At 51.3% G+C, this 6,051-nt stretch overlaps 1 protein-coding gene across 1 annotated transcript in view; it reads right to left on the bottom strand.

The window, feature by feature from the left end:
* IRF6 (interferon regulatory factor 6) overlaps positions 1-4,397 on the bottom strand; it is a 20,538-nt gene extending 16,141 nt beyond the window's left edge. Inside the window, exon 1 of the mRNA XM_004699858.3 lies at positions 4,266-4,397. The gene's annotated coding sequence lies outside the window, so the exon portion shown is untranslated. The remainder of the gene's footprint in view (positions 1-4,265) is intronic.
* Positions 4,398-6,051: the final 1,654 nt, after the last annotated feature.

Below are 6,051 nucleotides of genomic sequence, written 5' to 3' on the forward strand. Positions count from 1 at the left end.
TGTAAGGATTGGGATAACAGTTGTATGAGCCCCTAATAAAATGTTAAAAAAAAAAAAAAAAAAGAAAATGTTCTGGAATTGAATATGGTGATAACTGTACAACAGTTCTTGATAGGACTGAATTATTGCGTTGTATGACACGTGGATGACGTGCTAATAAAACTGTTAAAGAAATAAGAAGAAAGAAAACCAGTCACTAGAAAATCATTTCAAGAAACCCTGGTGGTGCAGGGGGTAAGCCGCTGAGCTTCACCAAAAGGTTCGTGATTCAAATCCACCAGCCACTCCGTGGGAGAACCTCGTGATCTCTTTCCTTAGGACTTGCAGCCTAGGAGATCCTGTGGGCAGTTCCACTCTGCCCGATAGGATCACTACAAGGTGGAACAGAATGGGGACGCATCACAACAACAGAGAACCATTTGCCCAGGCCATTGTGTTGGGACTTTTTGGATTTTTCATTTGAAGACAGAAAGAGGTACTAGGAAAACTAAGATTCATTTACACAACAAATATTTGTGCATCCACGACTACGTGCCTACTGTTGTGTTAAGGACTAAAGAGCCCCGTGTTGTCATCAGAGGTACCTTCCTGAGGACATCCGCACTGGATGGAGCTCCTAAAGCCCCACTATGACTTGAGGAAGAGACTTAAGTCGCCTTCACGTCTCTAAGAGACCCTCTTGGATCCTAGTTCAGAAACAAGACCAACTGAGTAAGTTCAAGGCACCCACTTTGAAGAGCTTAGCTGAGGGGGTAGCCCCTACCACCCCACTCTCTCCCCCTAGCCAGACTCCCAGTAGGGAAACCCAAACCCCACTCAGTCTCTGGCACTTTAAGAGCAAGGCAGGGCCTACTCTCACCTGAGCTTTCTGACCCAATTACCAGGTCCTGCAACTGAAACCTCCCTACGGGGGCACAAGTCACTGTGGCTCTGGGCAGGGGAGTCTGGTGGGTAGTGTGCAGTCCTCTCCTCCTACCCCTCCCCTGTGTTCTTGGCTTTGGTTTAAGTTGTTTTGTAGGGAAGCTAGTCAAACCAAAGAGGGCATTGATACCTCATACAGAGGAAGGAACACACATTCACCCAAGGACAAGTTCTAGCTTCTCCGCCCCAATCGTAACCCTATGGGAGAAACAATTAAGGGAAGGACCAAGAGTATAGGGAACTGGTCAGCCTGGTTGGGGGCTGGGGGGAGGGAATAAGGGGGCTTTTTGGAAATATTGCAATATTGGCAAGTCCTGTTTCTGAGCGTGTCAGATATATGAAATCCCATCTTGATTGATCCAGGGCTTTGAAGCAAAGGGCTTATCCTCTTTGATCCACTGCCCATCAAGAATAAAACTCAAGCAACCTCAGGTCATGGCAAGGAGCTGTCACACAGTGATGGGGTGGGAGAAGCAGGCTGGCAGAGAGATCAGTGATCAGTGATTAAGATCTAGAGCCCTAGTTCTCAGTGTTCTGCTGAGATGGCTCTACATCTGAGTAACCCCGCCTCCTAGCCCCACGGGAAGGAGCTCCAGCCTGCTCCTCCCTGCCCCACCTCCCTCACTGTCAACCTTCTCCACCTACTGAAAGTTTGCCAAGACCTCCCCCTCCTGCTACCACCCGTAATGCAGACTCTAAAAATAGAGAAGGAAGCACTGGAAGCAACAATGGCCAAGGGAGGAATGGTGAGTTGTGGGGCACCCACAGGCTGCAATACAGAAGATACCACAGGCAGCGTTGTTTCTGAAGGATTTGTATCACACTGAGAGGTGATTACAAAAGGAAATGAAGAAGGAACTGGCCCAGACAACATTGGCAACAGCACGGTATTTTCGTCTTGTAACACAGCCTACCGAATTTTAAAAGGGAAAAGAAATACACCAACTCCATAAGATGTTCAGAATGGCTGCCCGGTGAGAGGTTTGAAATGATTTCTTATACTCTCCTATAAGCTTTAGATAAGGAGCCCTAAAGGTGTCATGGGCAACATATTGATCTCCTAACCATAAGGCCAGCAGTTCACACCTGCCAGGAGTTCACGCCCGTCTGCACAACGAAGAGGCTGTCTGCTCCTGTAAGGATTTAAGTCTCAGGAACCCCATGGGGCAGTTGTATTTTGTCCTGTAAGGTCACTATGAGTTGGAACCGATTCAATGGCAGGGAGTGATATAAGTTTTAGAATAGACTCATATTTTCCTACAATCAGCATATTTCAACTTACTTTTTTTTTTTTCCAAAATCTACAAGCTTTTTTTTTTTTTTTGGTAACCACATGAAGCAAAAACAGTTCCTGGTCACTGGAAAGTATGAAAGATGAGGGCCTTGAGCTGGCGAGAAGGTGGTAACAATAATCTTTTAGGGCCGCATAGGCATTCGTTTTTAAATGCACTTTTACTTAAAGTGTTCCATTTCATTCTCACAATCCCAGAAGTGAGATGATTAGTCTCATTTTACAGCAGGGTGAACCAAGGCACAGACAATTTAAGTGCTTTACCTGTGGGTTGGACCCAGCACTCCCAAGTCGGAGCGCCCAATGGCTAATACTTGGTACTGAATCCTCTAGCCTGCCCTCCAAATCCATCCCTCTTCCACTGGCTCCTCACACTCCAAAGAGCCAAACTCACGGCCATTGAGCCAATTCCAAGTTAAAACCCAAACTGCCTCTTTGGGTTTCCAAGACTGTAAATCTCTACAGGAGCAGAAAGCCTCATCTTTCTCCCTTGGAGTGGCTGCTGGGTTTGAATCTCTGACCTACTGGTTTCTCAGTGCACAGCCCACTACAACACCGGGAGCTCCTTGGGTCCTCACACTAAGAAGGCCAAAATAGTAACCAAGCTCTCAACTGCTCAAAGGCAAAAGAAGAGATTAGGAAGGAGAGAGTCTCTGCTAGCCACTCTCCCACACAACGAAATCAAAATCTACTTTCAAAACAAAGCCACCCAAATTCCCATGCCCTCAGAATAACTTGAGCCCAGCAAACTCAGCCCAGTATCTCTGGCCACCCTGACTGTAAAACTCAAGACCTGTGTCTCCAACAGAGAGTTCAGCAACCCCTGGGCAAAGACGCCAACCCAACTGCTCCCCTTACCCTGGGCATTGAGCAGCGGCATGGTCAACCTTCCCAGGGAACTGTCTTCCCCCCACACCCTCATTCCACGCAGCAGTTATTCCATAAATACCCACATCTCTAGCCCCTGTCCAGACTAATTCACTCGGGCCCCACTGGCCCAGAGCTGAGACTGGGCTGTTCGTGATTTGTCAGACAGTTCTTCACAGCGGCCCAGTTTCTCCCCTTTCCTCTTAAAGGGCGCTGAAATGCACCCCCTCTGAAACCCCTAGCCTTGCCTCCAATGAGTCCTTTGGGTAAATTCTAGGTCTCTGCCCATATCCCCATGGTCTTCCTCTCCGCTGGGCGGAAGGTGGGGAATAGAGAGAACTTGCAGGGTTTCGGATGCTGCTGTCTAGGCACTGCATCGAACCCCAAACCCCACTTCTGGGTCAGCACCAGCCGTCATCAGTCCCTACTCAAGCCCCTTCTCCCTTGCCTGGCTGCTGATCTTAACCCCTACCAAGAGAACAGGGTTGGGACGTGGGCACCCCAGAGCAGACTGCAGTAAAGAGCGACACCCCAGGCCTCTTTCCCAGTCAGACCCGGCGGACTTTCTCCACGCCCACCTTCCAGACCCTTCAGGCAAAGAGGGCCTCACCCCCACAGCGACCACGCCCAGCACCACCCTCCCGGAGCTGGGCTACCTAGAAATGCCTGGGTGTTTCCCGGGCCCTGGGCTAGGGGTCTGACTGTATCAAACCAACTCGAGGGGAAAAAAAACCTGACCAAAGATCCGCTCGCCCCGCTCCCAGTTTCTCCCAAAGCCCACGTGGGCCGCGGGACTGGGAAGTCCCCTCTCAGGGAAACAGGGGCAAGAAGCAGGTGAGCCAGAAGGCGAGAGGGGGTGGAGTGGGAGCGTTAGCTACACCTCACTGTAGGGTGGGTGACCTGAGGGCCGGCCGCGAGCAGCACACTTGTTATGGGGGGGGGAGGGGGGGCAGGAAAGGGAGGGAGGCCAGAAGGGTCCGAACGCTCCAGGGCGATGACCAGCCCAAAGCTACCTGTACGCGGGCGAGAGGCACTTAATTCCAGCGAAGCTTCTCAAACAAGCCCACACCAACAGGAGTCCCCAAACAAGCTCTTCTACCCGCGCAAACCCTGGCGCGGACCCTTCTCCACCTGCGGGCGTGTTCCCCTGTCCCTCCAGCGAGTCTCTAGAAGTTGACGTCCTCACCTGTACTCAATCCAGCTACCAAAAGTTGATGGCCCTCCAACTCAGGTCCCAGCTAGGACCACCCGACTCCACGACGCTCTTCGAAGGCCTGAGCAAGGGGCGCCCGCTCCGGGCAGGCAGGAACTGCGGGATCCACTCCCAGCCCCGCACCAGCCCTTACCTGCCTAGCCCAGGTGCGCTACACTCACGTCAGCACCTCCGCCCCAGGACGCCGCAGCCCAGCCGCCGTCCGGCCCCGCCTCCCAGGTGTGGCCACGCCCTCGGGCAGCCGGGATTGGCGGGGTCGGGGAATACGATACTCCTGCGTCCCTGGGAGGGGGAAGGCTCCCCGCCCCGCCCCGCCCCTTCCCCACCGTGCTCTAGCTGTCTAGCACCTCTAACCCGTGCTGAGTGACGTCTCGGAGACTTCCCTCTGGCTCTTAAACCTCAGGACTGGTGGTGGTGGGCACGGGGGGAGCCTGGGAAGTGAGCGCTAGGGAGAGAAGGGGCCTCTAGCCTCTTCACGCCCCATAATTACCCTGCAATATGGAGACAGTTATGCACAAATAAGGGTTTTGAGATTTTAGGTGAACCTTACTACCTGTCTGTAAATGGAATGGAATTTGGGACAAGGACTCGGGATAATTGGTCCAGTCTGGAAGAAGTGGCATGGCTTCCAGGCCAGGAATTCCTCCTCATACTCATGTGGGTATGTTCTTAAACGTCTTGGTTTCATTTTCCTCATCTACTTAATGAAAATAATAATCCCTGTCGTGGCTCTTGGGTGAGGTTTACACTGCTAAGCAAGGTCAGTGGTTCAAACCTACCAGCCACTCTCAGGGAACGATGAGGCTATCAGCTCCCGTAAAGATGTACAGTCCGGAACCCTTATTTCAAGTCGCTGTGAGTCAGAATCCACTCCACGGCAGTGGGTTTGGGTAGTGCAGGGGGTTCGTTGTTGAGCTCTTAGCTACAAAGTTTTCCGTTCAAACCCACCAGCCTCTCAGAGAGAGAAAGATGAAGCTATCTGCTCGCGTCTGGGAATCCCTAAAGGAAAAGGTCTACTTTTCCCCGTAGGATCACTATGAGTCAGAATCGACTGGATGACAGCGTGGATGTTGTTAGGTGCCAGGGAGAAAGTCCAGCTCAAAACCACCTGTGCACAACAGAAGAAGCACTGCCTGGTCCTGTGCTATCCTCACCAGTGTTCTGATGTTTGAGCCCATTGTCACAGCCCCGGTTCCAATCCATCTTGTCAAGGGCCTTCCTCTTTTGAGCTACCCCTCCTCTTTAGCAAGCATGGTGTCTTTCTCCAGGGACTGGTCTCTACTGACAACATGTCTGAAGTATGTGAGACAGTCGCAGCTTCCTTACCTCCAAGGAGCACTCTGATTGTACTGGCAGTCGGTCTAATATAATAATAGAGAGCAGGGCTTTTATTAATTGCTGTCAAGGTTTGCTCTGACTCATGGAAACCTTATGTGTAACAAGAACATTACCTGGACCTGCACAAATTGTATGATGTATGGTATGTTTGAGTCCCTTATTGTGGCCATGATGTCGTGCCTTCCAACTCAGGGGGCTCGTTGACCAGCATGCTATCAGACAAGATCCTGCTGAGATCCATTGAGTTTTCGTTAGCTAGTTTTCAGAAGTACATGGCCAGGTCTCCCTTCCTATTCTGCCTTAGTCTGGACGCTCCATTGAAGCCTGTCCACCATGCCTGCCCCTCCCCCCAGAAGAATTTATTTCAAAGGACGGCACTGGATCCGCAGCTCCAGGAAAGGGACATATCTGATCGGAGCAC

Source organism: Echinops telfairi, unplaced genomic scaffold (genome assembly GCF_000313985.2).
Source record: "Echinops telfairi isolate 266 unplaced genomic scaffold, ASM31398v2 ScPeMD7_7424;HRSCAF=8462, whole genome shotgun sequence".
Classification (NCBI taxonomy): Eukaryota; Metazoa; Chordata; class Mammalia; order Afrosoricida; family Tenrecidae; genus Echinops; species Echinops telfairi.